This window comes from Anabrus simplex, chromosome 6 (assembly GCF_040414725.1).
Source record: "Anabrus simplex isolate iqAnaSimp1 chromosome 6, ASM4041472v1, whole genome shotgun sequence".
Classification (NCBI taxonomy): domain Eukaryota; kingdom Metazoa; phylum Arthropoda; class Insecta; order Orthoptera; family Tettigoniidae; genus Anabrus; species Anabrus simplex.
Window position 1 is genome coordinate 172594675 of NC_090270.1, and position 21488 is coordinate 172616162.

The following is a 21488-nucleotide window of genomic DNA, read 5'->3' on the forward strand; positions in this document are numbered from 1 at the left end:
GTACTATCTCATTCATGAATGAAGATCTTTCCTTATATTAAGACCTAGACCGTGATCCCCATGAGGTACTGTCACCTGATCAACAGAGTAATTAAATCTGAGAGGAATTTTCCTCGTTGTGAAAATTACAACCAGACTTTTCATCCCATTTACCATCATACCCTTGTCTCCTGTCCATCTCACAACATTGTTGATCTCTTTTTGTAGTCGCTTACAAACCTGCAGCGTATTTAATACATACAGTGTAACATCATCAGCAAAAAAGCCTTATCTTTGATTCCAGATAACCATTTCAGGATCAGGTAATACTTCAACTACTCTAATTCTGTGAGTTCTTTCTAGAAATTTAGCCACCCATTCAACCACTCTTTTGTCCATTAGCCCTCATTTTCGTCAGTAATCTCTAATGATCTACCCTTTTCAAAATCCTTGAATCAATTCCTCCTGTGGGTGGGGGCAATAGAATAAACCCATGGCCTGCCATAAGAGGCAACTGAAAGGAGCCCAGGAACTCTAAACTTGCAAGCACGGGTTGACGACCGTGGGGACTTTGGCTGAGTCCTGGCATTGCTTCCCTTTACTTACACACCAAGTTCTTCACTTTCATTTATCCTATCCAATCTCCCTTAGTCATTTCTTGTTCTTTTCTGACCCCAGTGGTATTAGGTTTTTGAGGTCTAGAGAGACTTTCACTTTACCAGTCTTCATGGCCCTCACCTTCCTTTGGCCGCTACCTTCTTTTTTCAAAGTGTCGAATCTCTCCTCTCTGATTCGTGTTAATAGAGGATGGTTGCCCAGTTCCTCTTAAAACAATAAACACCACCACCACCGTGGATGGATACATAGTCCATTCAACCTGAATCTAAATTATCTGCTATATCATGTTGGAATCCTACAAGTCGAGCCTCACTGAAATAACTTTTCCTAAATGTGAACAGCCTTCTCTCAAACCAGAGTTTATATGCAACACATGTTAAGCAGACTGGCCTGTAATTATCTGCCTTATGTTCATCACCCTTTTCTTTATACAGTGGGGCTGGAGCTCCTTGTTACAAACAGTAAACAAATATTTCCAATATGGCAGCATATTTCTACTAATCACCCTGAATTCTTAATAAAGCCAGCTGCTTTTTTTAGCTTTCAGCTCTTGTACTTTTTTGAAAATGTCTTTATTATAATAGGTAAATTCCACTACTTTGCCTGTATTAGTCACCACCTCAACCTGGAAATGAATCTTACATCCAACTATCTTTGCATATTGCTAACTGAATTCTTATGCTTTCTGGAAGTCCTCACATATACACTCTCCCAGTTCACTAATTTTCCCTGGAATATCCATCCTGGAACTTGTGTCTGCCTTAAAGTACGGTACCTATACATACCCATCCATTACAGTACCGGTACTCACTAAAATTCATATGGCTGTCAATTATGCTTGTCATGTTAACCTTAGCTGACTTTTTTTGCTAAATTAAATTTTCTAGTAAGTTCCTTCAGTCTCTCCTTACTTCCTCATATATTCCTATTTCTTTCTAACCTGCACCTCTGTTATAATACAGTGGTTCTATACCATTACTTACCACTTTAGAAAAATACCATACTTGTTTTCAAACTCGCCAACAATTAGTTAAACCCATCCCATAGTCAGTTTATATTTTCATTCACCATTTTTAACTAATCATAATTAATTTTTAAAAACTCCCCTCTGTCTCTCTTATCAACCTTATGATATTGCCTAATAGTCTTACAGCATTCTTTTCTCTCACATTTATTTTCAACTACAACAGAAATGATCTTCATGATCACTTCAGTTTTTCTATAGTGCTCATCTGGTTTTATTAGCACTATGTCTAGAATATTTTCCCCTCTATATTGTTTGTTACATCACTTTCTGATTCAGTTGTCCTTCCCAGATTAACTTATTCACCATTTGTCAGTCATGTTTTCTGTCATTCGCATCAGTCACCACTTATCTGCATTTAGAGCAGTTGCCCAGGTGGCAGATATTCTGTCTGTTATTTACTCATCTTCTCTTCAAGAATTACAAAGAATTTTTAAATTTATTAAACATCTCCCATGGTAAATTTTTCCAATCACTAACTCCTCTTCTTATAAAAGAATATTTGTCCCAGTTTGTCCTCTTGAATTTCAACTTTATGTTCATATTTTGATCTCAGACTTATTCAATTACCAATGTCATTCTATACTATCTCCCCACTGACAGTTCAGAAAGTACCACTTAGTCTCCTTACACCCAAGTCTCTCCATCCGAAATTCTGCAACATTTTTGTAACGCATCTCGAGCTGCTTTTCTTTGGATTTCTTCCATTTCTTGAGTCGAGTAATCATAGTGAAGGTTCCATACACTGGAAACTTACTCTTAATTGCGGTATTACCAGAGACTCCTTTACATCCTTACTGCAACCCTTAAATACCCTCACAACCATGTGAAGAAATTGGTACCCTTTACTTACAATCACATTTATGTGATTACCCCAATGAAGATATTTACTTATATCAACACGTACATACTTACAATGATCCCCATGAGAAACTATCACTCCATCAATGCAGTAACGAAAACTGAGTGGACTTTTCCTATTAGTGAAACTCACAACCTGACTTAACACCATTTATCATCATATCATTGCCTGCTGTCCATCTCGCAACATTTTCGAAGTCTTTTTGCAGTTGCTCACAATCTTGTAACTTATTTATTACTCTATACAGTATGACATCATCCGCAAAAAGCCTTATCTCGGATTCCAGTTGTTTACTCATATTATTATCAGCATTGAAACACCAACTGCAATTTACAGTAATATGTAGGAATTATTTTCTATAAATGTCAACTCATTATTTTTATGTACATTCATTTATTAAAATATTAATACAATGGTACATGAGAAAACATGTCAAAATGATACACTCCTCATCTTCCAGCCATTAAGAACTGTTTTAGATTAAAGCTAAGCAGGGTATTTCGGAAGGCAAAGAAAGGTACAATGCTATTAAATAATTATGTAGAAGACACATTGAAAAATGAAAAATAATTGCCAATGACAAATTCATTAGTTCTAAAAATAGATGCATGGCAGCTTGTGCTGAAATAATGAAACTGCTAGGAAGTAGGGTTGGGCACTATGTCCCTGTTTCGGCACACTGTGCCGGTGCACAGTTATGTTCCGCTGTTCCAGAACACCGAGTGTCAGTTGTTCCGAAACATTCTCAAGCGAGCCGGAGACACTGACTCGCTGTCCCGTCAGAAGCGCCACTATGCACTGCCCTTTGCCTACTAGCTGAACTGTGCAGCGGGCGTACGGGACGCAGGACTTTAACTGCGCAGTGTAGAGAGAACTTCGAGAGGCAACATTACATGCTTTGCGCCAGTGGGAACTGGGAATGTGCCTGTACAGAACGTGCTGTGTGGTGTGTGCCTGTGTGTAGTTATGGCCATGGTCCAGCATAAAGCTGCAGGGAACGTGAACGAACAGTCGGAACACTGAAATTCGCGCCCAATAATCACGTTTAAAGGCTGCTTTTAGGTTAAGATTTTTCCGGTCAATATAAAATACACATAACACGGTTACAATGGCAGTGCAGGTGTTTAAAAGTAACCAATTCAAGAATATTTTCACCAGTTCAATGTATTGGCCTGTATTGTGAGTAAATAGTGAGTAGTTAATATCTCGAAAATTTCCCTCAACACTTTCTCGGGGATTGACTTTAAAAATTAATTTGGACTTTAAGGAAACTTTTAAGCCCAAGAAAAATACAGGTCATCACTTTGGAATTAAAAATATAACTGGATGAATACATTGTTGTACTTTCGTGCTGTTATGCTCTCTGCACTTCGAATTCCTTCCCTCTCAACTTCCATTTACTTTCTTCAATATCTCGAAAATTTCCCTCAACACTTTCTCGGGGATTGACGTTAAAAATTAGTTTGGACTTTAAGGAATCTTTTAAGCCCAAGAAAAAAATGGGTCGTTGCTTTGGAATTAAAAATATAACTGGATTAAAACATTGTTGTACTTTCGTGCTGTTATGCTCTCTGCACTTCGAATTCCTTCCCTCTCAACTTCCATTTACTTTCTTCAATATCTCGAAAATTTCCCTCAACACTTTCTCGGGGATTGACGTTAAAAATTAATTTGGACTTTAAGGAAACTTTTAAGCCCAAGAAAAATATGGGTCGTCGCTTTGGAATTAAAAATATAAGTGGATGAAAACATTGATGTACTTTCGTGCTATTATGCTCTCTGCACTTCGAATTCCTTCCCTCTCAACTTCCATTTACTTTCTTCAATATCTCGAAAATTTCCCTCAACACTTTCTCGGGGATTGTCGTTAAAAATTAATTTGAACTTTAAGGAAACGTTTAAGCTCAAGAAAAATATGGGTCGTCACTTTGGAATTGAAAATATAACTGGATGAAAACATTGATGTACTTTCTTGCTGTTATGCTCTCTGCACTTCGAATTCCTTCCCTCTCAACTTCCATTTACTTTCTTCAATATCTCGAAAATTTCCCTCAACACTTTCTCGGGGATTGATGTTAAAAATAATTAATTTGGACTTTAAGGAAACTTTTAAGTCCAAGAAAAATATGGGTCATCGCTTTGGAATTAAAGATATAACTGGATGAAAACATGTTGACACTCCAGCACAGGGCGGCACACAGCCGGTATCGACAGGCAGACACAGCCAAGGCCAACTAATCTATCTAGTACGGCCTTGGCACAGCACGTTTGGTTCAGGCACATTCCAGCTGAAGCGGAGCATGTCCTGTTGCCTCTCAGAAGTTCTCTCTAGGACGCAGTTACAGTCCTGTGTCCCGTGTCCGGCATTGTACCGAAACACTCCGCCTCAAGCTCCTAATGTTGCGGAACAAGTGAATGTTACGGTCTGCCCAACCCTACTAGGAAGGTAACAAAGGAGCCTGTAGCCATTGTGCCAAAAGATATACTGAATGATTCGTTTGAAAATACTGTAAAAAACATGTCTAAACTGGAAAATAATCTTGAGTCACTCAAGGAGAATGAAGATACATTTACAGATATGTTGAGTATGTTGAGTAAACTATAAACTACCATGAACAAGTGAAATAAAATATACATGGCATGAAGTTGCACATTTGGGGAAATTTTCAAAATAGTTACAGAACTCAGGAATTCCAGGGCAGATGAGTACAATGGGCTCTCCTCAAAACCAAATGAATATATTTGCAATTTGTAGAATGCAAAGAATAGTCACAGCACGTACATGGATACTGATGAATACATATTTTATATTCAGAGCAAATCAATGGGCAGCAGAATGAATGACCTGTTACACATTCTTTCCTGATGCTGTAAAACTCATCTGTCCTCCTGCTTTCAACCTTACATGAAGTGGAACTTTCCACTGTCACATCATCAATACACATTTGTGGATTTTTTTTGAGTCTCTGCCTTATATGTTGCACAGCTTTGCTAAGTTTTCCTTTATTTACTTTTAGCAACCTATCAAACACTTTGTGTTTTACCACTGACATCACAGCATGTATGCTCTTATCCATCCTACTGACTCGAAGACCTTTCATTACCAGTTGTTTTAGGACTTGGTGGATGACTTCTAAAATGCATACTGGTATTAATGTGCATTTCTAATTGGTAACAATAGGCCCACTGATCACACCTACTAGCATATTCCTTTTTGAAGTACACACCAAACTCTCTACATGTGTCATTATTTTCACAAGCATCTAGGAAGTTGTTGAGCTCACTGTGGAATTCAACTACGTTTTCACACTGCAACAACGTCCTTAGGTGTTTGTTACATAATTGCTTTGAATGCCTGGCTACTATGAATTTTAGAGGAAATGTTCTTTCTCCAAGCCCTATCCATATGCCACATGCATAGAAGTTTCTTCAAAGAGGCGCCCGTGACTTCAACCCATGCATTAGAGAATGAAGCCTAATTATCAGTTATCAGTATCTGCACAGGAAAATCAATTGCAGACAATGATTATTTGACAACATAAAAAAAAAAAAACACACATTTCAGCACATTGCAGTCCGTTCGATTAGAGTAACAGAATGCAACAGAGAATCTCTCATTGTATTCATGTAACATCAATAATGTTGCAAGTGAGAAGTCACAAGCATTTGTCCCATGAGTACTGTCCATACAAATGATTTTTTTTCCAAAGTCCACAAGCATTACTTTTTGCACATCAGTCATAATTATTAATACAAAATCATTCTCTGTCAATCCGTATTCTGGGTTGGAAATCCCTTGTAATTTACCAAACTGGACATACTCATTACCTTGTTCTTTTAACCTGTCTATCCAAATGCACACACTTTCTACATCTTTTTTGACTCTGTTTATCACTATCTAATCTAAAATCACGAACAATATTACTCAGGTCATGTCTTTGCAAAAGGTGTAATCTGGTAATCTGCTTAGTATCTAAATTGTCTGTGATATCATTCAGAACAGTGTCAACTGGCCAGCAATCTGCTCTCTCTCTTTTTTTTGACAGCAGGATATGTCCAACTCCTCTGCGATGTCCAAAATGTACATTATTGTAAATAACATGCACACTCGATTTATTTATTTTACATGAACCCTGAAATTTCAAATGCCGTATTCCCTTTCCTCTTCTTTTGACCAACCCACTACGATGACAGAAATAAGTAGATCCTTCAAGGGCTGTAGTGCCATGGGGTTTGGTTTGGTAGATGTCGATGTCCTCTTATGTCTTGGGGGACGAGTTAGAATATATCTGGATTGAGTGTCTTTTTTTCCTTTGATTTACATACTTTAAATTCTTGAAAAGAATAGAAAAATTGAATTACTAGTTATTAACATTAAGATAATAATAAACTCATTGCACAGCTCAACTTGTGTTATGGTAGGGACATTCCATAAAAACTCACAAACTACAACAAATTAGACATTTACCTTTTTTTTTTTTTACTAAACTTCTTTGTAGAGTACTCGTTCCCGCCTGGTGGCTGTAATTGTTAAGGTGTTGAAGTCTGCATGGTCTAACACCGTGGTTAGCCAGTTCAAGTCCCCTTGATTGAAAACATTTTGGCCATCAGAATCTTTGGCCACCAGGGTTAGAGGAGGTGGTGATATACAATTTCTAATCACTAGATTGCGTGCCAAAAGCCTGGAATACATTCCAGATCTCTCTGCAGTGCTCATATGGAGTGAGGGCATATGACGCTGTTGATGGTGATTCTTCCGTCGGTTGGAGATGTTAAGCCTTGAGCAGACCCCTTGGTGCTATTCGACAGGAGTAGGGTATGTGCCGGCACAGGGTTTCACCCTCTTCCTTCCTACTATCATATTTCACGTCATTCATTTCATCTCATTAGCTCCTCTGATGAGGCTTACACCAGGAAGGGCATCCGGTCATAAAAACCCACCACGACTGATACATCGCACCGTATTCCCAACCCCGTAGATAAAACGGGACAAGGTTTGGACAAAAAATCAAAACAAAACAAAAACATTGTTTGTAGAGTACTGTTTTGGTGATATAATGTTTATTGTTGTTTGCCCAACCCTTATCCCATTTCTGTATGGGGTCGGGTGTGAGGTGAGGTGAGATGAATCTGTCGTGGCGGGTGTTTATGACTGGATGCCCTTCCTGACGTCAACCTCATCAGAGGAGTTAACGAGATGAAATGAATGACGTGATATATGATACTAGGAAGGGAGAGGGTGAAACCCATGCCGGCACGTAGCCTACTCCTGTCGAATAGCACCAAGAGATCTGGTCGAGGCTTAACTTCCGCATCCGATGGACGAATCACTATCAACAGCATCATATGCCCTCGCTCTATATGAGCATTGCGGAGAGGTTTGGAATTTAATCCAGGCTTTTGACAAGCAATCTAGTGGTTATAAATTGTATACCGCCCCCTCCCCTACCCTGCCAGCCAACATTCAACATGGTGAAATTTTTTTTGACCAACGGGACTCGAACTGGCTAACCTCGGTGTCAGACACTTTAGACTTCAACACCTTAACGATCATGGCCACCAGGCAGGCTGATCTAATGTTCATTGTTGTATTTTAAAAATGACTATCTCAACATAAAAATGTGATTTCCGTACATACTTCTATAAATAAAGTTTGAACTTGAGAATTTTAAGTGAGCTTCAGATAATTTCGAAAAATACCTCTGACTATGGTCTGTCTGTTAAGTTGGATCCTCAAAAAGCACCATTAAATTCAAGTTCCACTGGACTGGGCTAGGATCGAACATACCAACTTGAGCTCAGAAAGCCAGTGCTCTACTGCCCTAGCTACCCATCCCAGCCTGAACAGCTGATCAGTATATCCAAGTACTGAATTACTCAAAAAAAAATTACTGGAAATCACTCCTAAGTCCACAGCCTGTTTCCAGTCATTCAACTGGGTCAGGAATGGAACACATGAAGCCCCATCAAGTGGTGAGGATAGAAACTGTGCCAGCTGCTGAAGCCTGTCACACTCATCTGGGGCAATGATTAATAACTGACAGATGAAATGATACTGGAGAGTGTTGCTGGAATAAAAGATGACGGGGAAATCCAGAGTACCTGGAGAAAAACCTCTCCTGCCTTCTTTTTGTCCAACACAAATCTCCCATGGAGTGACTGGGATTTGAAACACGGAATCCAGCGGTGAGAGGCTGGTGCGCTGTCACCTGAGCCATGCAGGCTAGAAATAACTCTTCAAGTGCTACTATTGACTCAGTCACTTGCCAAGACTTGTGTAACTTGATCCAACAACAGGTTTATTTCTATTCTTCAAAATGCAATTCTTTACATCTGGAACAAACCATTCGCTATTTAATTTCCTTTTCCAGAGCTTCAAGTAGGCCTACTGTATGACAAAATAGTAGACATGAAGCTGTATAGGCTTTTGGGCTTATGCCGTGTCAAGAAAATAAGGTGAAATTCTTAACATTTCGCAGAAAACTGTGCTCTCCTCAGAAGAAATCTCGACTGACCACGAAAAAGGCTTCTTAAACAATGACAATTTCCTTGGCAGTTACTTCAAAAGATATTAAAGTATACCTTTTTTCAGAGAAAGTTCATGAATTACATGAGGATGTAACAAATATTATTTCATAAATTTATGTAAATACCTGGAAGATTCTGGCAAAGAAATGAGCACTTTTCTTGCCACTTCAGAAAGAGAAAGATAATTTAATGGTATTGGTGGTGCTGTCAATGTTTTCTTTGAATCTAAAAGTTGATAAAACAGATCTTTAACTCCCACAGGAACCATATTTGTGGACAAAATAGATTATAGAAGATGTAGCCTAAACATCCAGTTTGTCAAGAACTGTGGAATGGAGCAAATAAGGACAGATTATAGACAAGATTAAGCAAAGTAGGTATTCAATCTTACTATGCAAACATTCCCATCTCTAAGTTATTTCTGAAAATTAAAACAATTACTTTATCTGAGAATAAAAATAATGATATATTACATAAAATGCAGGTTTGCGCTAGATCAATTGGTGTGACATCAACACACTGACTTCCTATGCTAATTCTAAAATGGAAATCAGAATTCAGTCCGGCCACTTCAGCCTTGCAAGAGTTATATTTCACAGGGGGAAGTAATCATCCTGTATTCAAAACAGACATATAATTTAAAATGTAGGGTTGCATCATGGATTAATATGTTGGGAATTTTGCGCACATTCTTCCATGGATATAATGCTGTAACTGCTAGAACTAGATAAGTCTTAACAAAATTTCTTAAAATAATACTTTAATGAATTCAGCAAGAACCATAGGCACCCTTCTTGAGATTTCAAAGAATGATAAAATGTAGTTAGTACCAGTATAACAATTTTAATGAAATCTAAAAGTTCACTCTGAGGAAATCTTCTCCTCATGCAAATAATTTATTTAAAATAAATACTGAAAATATTAAGGAAAATCTTTCTGAAAGCATGAATTTTGGTGCCGAGTACATTTTGAGCATCATTGGGCCTAATGGAGCTATTAACAGGAACAGAAAATTATACTGATTTAAAGAATATTGGTACTGGTATTTAATGAACATGTGAGAAAAATGTCATAACATTTTGTGAAGAGCTTGTAGCGGATTGTGATATTTCATGGAATAGGCCTACCCTTAATAAACTTTAATGAACATTTATGCATTCAACTATCTCCACATGGATTGCCTAACTAGATACAGTGAAGAAAAATATAAATTTGAAGATCTGTTGCATAACTATTATGTTACCTTTCATGTTACTGAAGACATTTCTGTGATAGAACATCCTTCAAGAATTAATTCACTGTGGTCATGCAACACATGCTGACTCAACTCTTCATGATTCACAGTGATATACGGACAATTCACCACTGAAATGAAAAAGACAGGCTTTTGAGTAAGAACATACCAATCAATTACCTCTAACCTGTTCAACTCCTAATATGGAAATCATCAGCACTTACCAGGACAGTCTATCTGAAGTTTGAATCTTCTCACTGAATGTATGACGCTTATATGTCCCCGTAACTCTCGTTCACTGGATGTGTCCCACCTACAAAATTTACAAGTAAATCCAGTTCCATTAAGCCGCCCACGCTCTAGTGATTCAAATGACAACTAGTGTACTTGTAATTTATGTCTCTTTAATTTTGCATCGTGCACATAGCAGAAATTATCCAAATGAAGGTATTGACCACACTAGAAATGATCCAAATGAACTTATTGACCATGTGTTGACGCAATTCAAACAAATATTAAAAATTATTCACCCGAACGTATTGACCACATGTTAAACACAATTCAAACAACATTTTTTCCCCTCCACTTACGCAAATACAATTGCTAATCAATTGTCATATTTACTACGAATCATACCAGATGGCAGCACTTTCGTAAAAGGCTGAGGCGATCAGCGGCCATACTTTTCAAGAATGCATTCTGATTGGCCAGGTCATATTATCGCAGTATTATACCAAGACGCTTGTCAGAAAATGACCTTTCTACGTCACAGGAAGTGACAGGTGCATACTTAATTGTGAACATTTGGGACAAAGTGAGGTCAAATTGCATTTTCACCTGAATAAGTCTTTTATAAGCTTGACAAATTCAAAATCAGATTTTGAACTGATTACTTTGTTCAATCTATCTCTAGCTGCCGCAGCTCCTTGTCTGTGCGATGATTGCAGACACATTTGATTGTCCCCAATAACTGCTAACGACTGCCTGCTAGGATAACAAAGACCTGTGACAAGTGAGAGTGCCTGGTAGGAAATTCCAGGACAAGAGGGTTCAGTGCAATACCAAGGTATGTAGGCTGCTATCTCAGTAACGCGGCGCAACAAAGTGTGATAGAAGTTTTGTTCTGTTCGTCTAACACAGACGAAAAAATGGGCTGTCAATGAGTAATGCACAATTTAAGGTTCAGTTTATAGCAATGTATAATTGGGACATCCTATTCCTAAGAATTACAGAGATCGGCGTGGGGCCTTCTGGCTTACGTCAACGTTTACTCAAGCAACGGATAAGAAAATACTTGGTTAATTAGGTTATAGGACCTCTGCCGTATGTACCAACTTTGGTTGCAACATAGGATGTCAGGAATACATTCTCTCCATCTCTCAGTAATAGACATAATGCATAACGTGGAAAAATGGTCCCAAATTCTGCAAACCAACAGTCATAAAAGGCACTATCATGCAAGTTACCATTATATATGCACCAAAGTCAGAAGAGAAGTCATATTATGCAATATTAAACATTCAAATTATTCGCTGTTAAATCCAAAATCATCAAGATTTGCATTATGCATGAATTTTCTCCTAAAAAGGCTGAAACATGTTAACATACATGGAAAAAAAGAACGGTTATTTGGAATTTTAAGCTATAAAAGGCATATCTGCAAAGTTTGAGAAGTGTAGCTACATTATTTAAAAACATGCATTTGCATGGAAATCTGGGCTCTACTTATTACTGACTGGGTGGTTACGTCATAGTACCTGTTGGCGTGGTAGGAAGATCTGGGTCTTTTCGACATCTTGAGCCTTGCCCTGGGTACGGGATCTCTTTTTGGCCAAAGCTTGCATCTCCTTGAAGTCATGCTGTTGCTGTTGCTGCCACTCTGCTAGGGAAACAGCTGCATCATCTTGATCAGAAGTGGGTGGTGGACGAATCTCCCAATCCCCGGTGCCGTATAGCTGTCGACCAGAGTCCCGCCAACTGTGAAGTTCGGTTTGTTATTTGTTTTCTGAGTGCAAAAAAGGTTTGAATGCTATCGATATTCACTCCCTGCTAATCTTACTACTCTATGAAGTCATTTCATCTTCACTTTCCCACTATACTTCACCATTTCAGGTCTAATTTTATCTATTCCTGCTGCTTTATGACAGTGGAGTTTATTTACCATCCTGTCCACTTCCTCAAGCATAATTTCACCAACATAATTTTCCTTCCCCCCTGGAGTTTGGCTGTTCGCAACACCACCAGGAAGATTTCCTTTCACATTGAGAAGATGTTAAAAATATTTCCTCCACCTCTCCAGTGATTCCCTGTAATCTATTATGAGTTCACCTGAATTACTCAAAATACTGTTCATTTCCTTTTTTCCCTCCCTTTCTAAGATTTTTTATTACTTTCCCGAAAGGTTTCCCTGTTGCTTGACCTAGCCTTTCCAGGTTATTACCAAAATCTTCCCACAACTTCTTTTTGGATTCAACAACTATTTGTTTCGCTTTGTTTCTTTCATCTACATACAAATCCCTGTCTGCCTCGGCTCTTGTTTGGAGCCATTTCTGATAAGCCTTCTTTTTACATTTACAAGCTGCTCTCACTTCATCATTCCACCAAGATGTTCGCCTTTTCCCATCTTTACACACAGTTGTTCCTAGGCATTCCCTTGTTGTTTCTACTACAGCATCCCTGTATGCTACCCATTCTCTTTCTATATCCTGAACCTGCTTACTGTCTACTGTTCGAAACTTCTCACTAATCATATCCATGTACTTCTGTCTAATTTTCTCATCCTGGAGATTTTCTACCCTTATTCGTTTGCAGACAGATTTTACTTTCTGTACCCTAGGCCTAGAGATACTTAGTTAACAATAGATCAGATAGTGGTCTGTATCATCGGAAAATCCCCGGAAAACTCGTACATTCCTAACATATTTCCTGAATTCGATGTCGGTTAAGATATAACCTATTATGGATCTGGTACCCCTAGCCTCCCATGTGTAGAGGTGAATAGCCTTATGCTTGAAGAATGTATTCGTAACTGCTAAACCCACACTAGCACAGAAGTCCAGCAAATGCTTCCCATTCCCATTAGCTTCTATATCTTCCCCACATTTACCAATCACCCTTTCGTATCCTTCAGTTCTGTTTCCAACTCTCACATTGAAATCGCCCATAAGCACTTTTCTATCCTTGCTGTTGACCTGACCACGATATCACTCAATGCTTCATAAAACTTGTCAACTTCATCCTCATCTACACCCTCACATGGTGAATACACTGAGACAATTCTCCTCCTAATTCCTCCAGCTGACAGATCTACCCACATCATTCTGTCATTTACGTACCTAACAGAAACTGTGTTGCGTGCAATGGTATTCCTGATAAACAGCCCTACCCCATACTCTGCCCTTCCCTTTCTAACACCCGTCAAGTACACTTTATAATATCTTCCTCGTTATCGCTTCTTACCGAATATCACTTACTCCTAGCACATCCAGTTGCATCCTGTTTACTGACTCAGCCAGTTCTACTTTCTTTCTTCCATAAGCCCCATTAATATTGATAGCACCCCATCGAATTCCATTTCGTTCACCAAGTTGTTTCCAAGGAGTCCCTCGCCTGTCAAATAGGAGTGGGACTCCATTACTCCCATAGGTCAAGGCTTGCTCAAAATGTTCTGAGCTCAGTAAATTCATGAAGCAGGATGTTACCCTACGTACACATAGTCCAAGTGAGGATCTCTCCTCTAACGAGTTATGGACCAATGGTGGATTGTATAGTCCTAGCCGCCTGAGCACAAGAAGGGCCATGACTCAGAATATGTCCGAGTTGCCCACTCCCATTCCATAGCAACTGGTATCCCGATTCTCAGGACCACTTACTAGGCCACTCAGCTGTTGTCCATGGAGCAGCATCACATGGTTGGTCATGGTTAGGCCACTTTTTTTCAATTCATAAATTGGTATGTTACTATCTCAAGTACCTGCCTGGCTTCTAAGGAAGACTGGACATGTCTAGCCTTCCTTATAGCACCCGGTAAATGAGAAGGTTCTGCAATATTCTGTTTCCTTTTACAGTCTGTTTTATATATTACATGAGCATCCCATCTTGTTTTTGGTTGTCTTTACTAATCAGATATTGTATTTTTTCAGGCACTGTGAAAGGAATGTCTATTTCATGTTCAGATTAACCAGGCTCCTTGTTTTGTATTATGTGCACTTTCATTAATTGAATCATTCCCTGATTGATGCTTACCATCTGAAATCTGGCTATCATCATATGGCACACAATCAGAATTTTTGTCATCAAACAAATAGCATTTTGCAGTAATCTGTTCTTACTGAAGAACGTGGTTCACCAATTCTTCATTTCCTACATTCTGGAGAGGTTGATAATTTCTTTCTTGTTCCATAGGATCGATCTCCTCTATAAGGATAAATGACGCATTCTGCAGAATTAAGCATTCAGACTCATAAATGAATACTGGATTAAAGCCCCTATATCCATTTATTTAATCAAGCCGAGCTTTCAGCCAAATTGCATTGGCCTTCATCAGGGTATGTTAAATTCTGCCTCCGACAGTGAGCAAAGAAATTCGAAGGAACGTGGAAGTCATGACCGTACTATCCACGACCTACTCCACTAATTGGACTCGTGGATCGTCGTGCTGTGATTCACCGTCCTTTGTCGATATTTTCGTGAGTGCGTCCTGCTGTTCCATGGTGGTGTTATGCATGTATTTCTGCAGTACAGGTCTCCATGTATTCAACAACTTGAAGCCACCTTCCCTTGTTGATGTTATTTGGGCGCAACTCTGTCTCTATGGCTTCCCTTACCAGTCAAGCATAGAAATCTTTTACAGGCGCGATGACCTTCACTTGGTCAAAGAGGATTTCATGGTCTGTAATGTAGATATGTTCTGCTATGGCAGACTGGCTTATGGCATTCTCCATGGAGAATGAAAGAGTGACATTCTTTACCGACCTGATGTGTTCTTTCACCCTGGTGCTGACAAGCCTTTTCGTCAAGCCAATATATGAGCAACCACAACCACGTGGAACTTGATACACGCCCATTGTTTCCAGATGTGGTTTTTCTTTGAATGGTCGAAACAGGGATTTGAGTTTCCGGTCTGTGGTGAAAACTGGAATTGTATCGTATTTCTTAAGAATGCGCCCTATTCTGTCAGTTATACCTGCCATGTAAGGAAGGAATACCTTCTTCTTATTACTGTAGTCCTGGTTGGTAATATCCCTGTTAGGCTCCTTGATCTTCACAGCTTGTGCTATGTCTCCTGATGTATAGCCGTTTTTCTTCAGGGATGTTGTCAATTCTCTTAATGCACTCGAGCGGTTATCAGCGTCTGCAACGTTATTCACCCTAGTAAATAACATTCGAAGGAGAGCTGCTTTTTGACAGGGGTGGTGATGTGAGGACTTAATGAGAAGGTATCTTTCAGAATGTGTAGGTTTCTTGTACATTGCATGGCCTAGTGTACCTTGAACCTTCTTGTATATTAACACATCAAGAAAAGGTAATTCACCTTAATTTTCTACCTCCTTTGTGAACTTGATCTTACTGTTAATGGAATTTAGGTGCTCCAAAAATGCATTAATTTAATGTTTCCCTTCCATGTGGCCAGACCGAAAATGTATCATCCACGTAACGACAGAAGCACTTAGGTTTCAGTGGCGTGTAGTTAATGCAGCAAACTTACCAAAGTGTTCCATAAAAATTTTGGCAGCCACTGGTGACAGAGATGAAACCATTACTGCTCCTTCTGTCTTTTCGTAATCATTCCCTTTGTAGTAGAAGTAGGTAGATTTTAAACAAACTGCTGCCAGATTGGTCAAGTCCTCAGACAGGTATTGTCTGATGTAAGCAAGCGTTTCTTCTACTGGTATATTAGTAAAAAGTGACATGACATCAAAGCTTACCAGGATGTCACCTTCTTCCACCCGTAGCTCATGTAACTTCTGCAAGAAGTGTTTTGAATCTTTAACGTGATGATGTGTCTTCCCTGTTTCTGGCTGTAACAGTGATGAAATTTAGCAGGCTAACTCATGGGTCACAGAATCAATGGCACTCACGATTGGTCTTAGTGGCACATCATTCTTGTGTATTTTGGGGAGGCCATAAATGACTGGAGGTACCGGGTCTGAATTCAGTAAAGTCTTCTGCAAATGTAAGGGAAGCCATAGAGATAGAGCTGCACCCAAATAACATCAACACAGAAGACGGCTTCAAGTTGTCGAATACATGGAGACGTGTACTGCAGAAATACATGCATAACACCACCATGGAACAGCGGGACGCACTCACGAAACTGTCGACAGAGGGCGGTGAATCACAGCACGACGATCCTTGAGTCCAATTAGTGGGGTAGGCCGAGGATAGTACGGTCATAACTTCCACGTTCCTTCGGATTTCGTTGTTCACTGTCGGAGGTAGAATTTAACATGCCCTGATGAAGGCAATGCAATTTGGCTGAAAGCTCGGCTTCATTAAATAAATGTATATAGTGGCTTTAATCCAGTATTAATTTACTTCTTTATATGAATACAATGAGCCATGAAGACCTACGTTCATTATTCTGACTCATATATCCACACAGCACAAATAAAAGAACAAAGCGAAACACATCTACTTGCACATGGAATAAAAGACTGCAACATCTCTAAAATTCAGAATTTCTTCCTCAAGACAATAATGAACAGTAAATTTAAATGAACTGTTGCTACACTAGTGTTATCAACAGTCCAACAGAAGATAAGAGGAGCAAGAGTATAACCAGATATAAGCTTCTTGCGAGTTCGGAGGGAAAAAAGTGAATGTGCTGTCGAAAAGACCCTCTTCGAGGGTTAAAGTGTTCCTTTCTTTCTGAGATAGCCTTCAAGTGTATAGTGCCTTAAGATCCAAGTTTTGAATTGTGTCCACTATGATGCGATTTGTTTATCTTTTACGTGGAATCTTTGAGATATTCCATGTAGATTTTGATTTCATTCTTTCAAGCCCTGGATGATCTTTTCAGATCTACATCAAAGACAGATAGCTATATAACACACTATGTGATTAGAGACTTAAATTTCAAGCCCCTAAAAACTAAACATCAGTCGAACACAGCTGATCACATAAACTAGCAGACAGGTTTTATGGTGTCATCCTTTCTAGGCCCTGGCAAGTACAAAGGCACAGCTCGAATTTCTTTAGTGTAAAAGTGGATTTATCTTTTTTTTATCACCATCATTGTTTTTTATTTTGGATACCCTATGTATGTACACTAATGTTCATAAAAATCAGAACACCTTGAAAGACTAGAGATAGGAAGTTCATATTCACAGGACATTTGCATTAGTATGTTCTGAAGAAACGATTAGCATTTGAACCATGTCGGCCCTCAGGTTCAAGGTCCACATCGATATCTCGGCGCACCACCACCGCCTGGTAAAATGTGCCTGCGGCTCTCGTTGTCTCAATAAACTGAAGGTAATGGATCAGTGTGACTTGAGCAGACATGCAGGATGCCTTGCAGACATATGCGAGAACTGTGCCGTCAACTGAGTGAGATTGAACGAGGGTACATTATTGGCATGAGAGAACGTGATTCATCCATCCGGGAAATTGCTGCTCGTGTGGGACGAAGTGTGTCGGCAGTGCAATGAGTATGTACAGAATGGTTCACAGAAGGCCGTAGAATACAATGAGATAGGTCTGGTCGCACCGCCCAGACCACGCAGACCACCCCCCCGAGAAGATAGACACCTCATCCAAATGGCATTGTAGGACAGATCTGCGTTTTCCTCAGCTCTGGCACAAGAGTGGAACAGTCTAACACACCATACACTATCAGGAGTGACAGTCCGTCGCCGTTTATTATGGTCTGGGATACCGGCACGTCGTCGACTTCTCCGCCTACCTTTGTCTAATCTGCGTAAACATGCTAGACTGCAATGGTGTCTGGAACGATGTCACTGGGGACAGGAATGGCAGCAGATAGTGTTTTCGGATGAGTCCAGGTTCTGTGTGTTTGAAAATTATGGCCGCATTTTAGTTTGCCGCAGACGAGGAGAGTCATCACATTGATTGCATTCGCACAAGGCATACAGCGCCAACTCAAGGCCTCATGGTGTGGAGTGCTATTGGGTACAACCACAAATCACAGTTGGTGCATATATACAATAATTACATTATTCACTGGTACAGTAATTCATTCATTCGACAACATTTTCTCTCCCTTTCACTCCCGTCCATGTACACACAGAGATTTACATCTTTTTACATGGCTTGGAATCTGCATTAGAAGCAAGGCTTTTATTTTAGGTGGTAGCTTATTCCAGGAACGTGCGGCGCAGCCGTAGTAACAGTTTGGTAGGAGGTGGTACGGGCAAATGAAGGGACAAGATTAACGCCTCTGTGCACAAAGCAAAAAGATAGGGAAAGGCGGCAAATCAGGTCAGGGTTAATGGAGCCGGTGAGGGATTTTCGGAGGAAGATCAAGTTGGTTCTTTTGACAGTGGTTTCTATTGTGGGGAGGTTAGCCGAATGAAGATGGGAGCGGTAAGGTCAGCACGCTAACCATTTGACGGCGGACTATGGCATTAAGGGTGGATTATTAGAATCAATCAAAGGCATTTATGTTGACAATTGGGCTTTAGTGAGAATTGATGGTAGAATGAATTCTTGGTTCAGGGTACTTAACAAGGGTTAGACAAGGCTGCAATCTTTCACCTTTGTTGTTCGTTGTTTGCATGGATAGTAAGGTAAGGGTGTATTCTGCCCGAAGGCAGGTCCGAACCTCCGCAGAGGTGTGCCTGAGCCGGAGTTTACGTTTGGTAGGGTGGCCAGTTCCTTTCTGCTCCTCCATTCCCTTACCTCCATCAACAGTGCGTGGATAATCTGCTGAAAAGTATAAAGTGGCAGGGAGGTGATTCATTTAGATGGAAATGTAGTAGTAAGCAGTCTAGCATATGCTGACGACTTGGTCTTAATGGCAGATTGTGCCGAAAGCCTGCAGTCTAATATCTTGGAACTTGAAAATAGGTCTAATGAGTATGGTATGAAAATTAGCCTTTCAAAGACTAAACTGATGTCAGTAGGTAAGAAAGTCAACAGAATTGAATGTCAGATTGGTGATACAAAGCTGGAACAGGTAGATAATTTAAAGTATTTAGGTTGTGTGTTCTCCCTGGATGGTAATATAGTAAGTGAGATTGAATCAAGTGTAGTAAAGCTAATGCAGTGAGCTCGCAGTTGCGATCAGCAGCGTTCTATAAGAAGGTAGTCAACTCCCAGACGAAACTATCCCTCCATCGGTCTGTTTTCAGATGAACTTTGCTTTACGGGAGCGACAGCTTGGTGGACTCAGGATATCTTATTCATAAGTTAGAAGTAACAGATGTGAAAGTAGCAAGAATGATTGCTGGTACAAACAGGTGGGAACAATGGCAGGAGGGTACTCAGAATGAGGAGATAAATGCTAAGTTAGGAATGAACTTGATGGATGAAGCCGTACACATAAACCAGGTTCAGTGGTGGGGTCATGTGATGTAAATGGAGGAGGATAGGTTACCTAGGAGAATAATGGACTCTGTTATGGAGGGTAAGAGAAGTAGAGGGAGGTTATGGAGGGTAAGAGAAGTAGAGGGAGGCCAAGACGACGATGGTTAGACTCGATTCCTAACGATTTAAAGATAAGAGGTATACACTGACTTAGCAAATGTCATGGGATAGTCACCTAATAGTGTGTGGGCCTCCTCTGGCCCTGCGAACTGCAGTGAGACGCCGTGGAAGTGAGTCGACAAGTCCCTGTTAGTCCTCTTGACGCAGCTGACACCAAATCGTTTGCAGAGCGGCAGCCAATGCTGGTCTGTTCAGGGGTGCAGGATCCATGGTACGGAGCCTGCGTTCCACAACATCCCAGATATGCTCGAAAGGGTTCATATCGGGGTTCCTGGGTGGCCATGGCAGTCGTTGGACCTCCGTTGCGTATTCCTGGAACCATTTCCAGGCAACGTGGGAGCGATGTGGTGGCACATTATCGTCTTGAAACACCGTAGAACCGTCTGGGCGCTGGAAGGCCAAAAATGGGTAGAGATGGTCTCCGAGCAGCTCAGCATACCGCGTACCATTCAAAGTCTCTTCCAGAACAAGTAGAGGGCCCATTCCATACCAGGAAAATGCACCCTAGACCACAACAGAGAGACCAGCGCCCTGGACCACACCTTCGAAGCAGGCGGGGTCCATCGCTTCATGTGGTCTGTGCCATACACTGTGCCTCCCATCGGCATGGTGAAGTTGAAATCGCAATTCGTCCAACCATATCATGTTACGCCTCAGTGTCCATCCCTTGTGACTGGCGACAAATGCGTGTCGTCGTGCCCGATGATGTTGGGTTAACAGTGGCACCCGTATGCGGTGCCGGCTCCCATACCCCATAGAACCCATGTTCCTACGGATTGTCCACTGGGAGACGTGTCTAGCACAGCCTATGTTGAATTGAGCCGTGATTTGTGTCACGGTTGCCAGTCTGTCACTATTGACAATCCATCTCAGATGTCGCCGGTCACGGTCATCGAGGGTGGCTGGGCGGCCGTTCATTCGTCTGTTGTGGATGACACCCGCATTCAACCATTCAAGATACACACTGGACACGGTTGATCGTATGAAGCGGAATTCCCACACCACTTGAAATCGCACTTCCCATCTGTCGGGCACCGACCACTAAACGTTCGAAGGTGTCAGCTCACGACGACGTTCCATGTTACACCTGTCACCTGCACAGCCACTGCTCACAAGGTCTCCTATACAACTGCCGCTGGCACAGGGGGCGTGTGGTTCGCAGACAACACACCTGTGCATCAGTGCTCCGCTATCCCATGACATTTGCTCAGTCAGTGTAGAACTAAATGAGGCCACAGCACTAGTTGCAAATAGAGGATTGTGGCGACGTTTAGTAAATTCACAGAGGCTTGCAAACCGAACACTGAAAGGCATAGCGGTCTATAATGATGTATGTATTCTCCCAGGATGGTAGTAGAATAAGTGAGATTGAATGAAGGTGCAGCAACGCATATCAGTGAGTTCACAGTTGCGATCAACAGTATTCTGTAAGAAGGAAGTCAGCTCCTGGACGAAACTATCCTTACACCAGTCTCTTTTCAGACCAGCTATGCTTTACGAGAGTGAAAGCTAGATATTTTATAAGTTTGAAGTAACAGACATGAAAGTAGCGAAAATTTATCACTGGTACAAAC

The 21488-nt window shown here is 40.5% G+C and overlaps 1 protein-coding gene across 2 annotated transcripts in view; it reads left to right on the forward strand.

Annotated features, from left to right (window-relative positions):
- The window catches only part of LOC136875617 (peroxynitrite isomerase THAP4), a 116150-nt gene that overhangs the window by 41532 nt on the left and 53130 nt on the right, over positions 1-21488 (forward strand). The gene's annotated exons all lie outside the window — the stretch shown is intronic.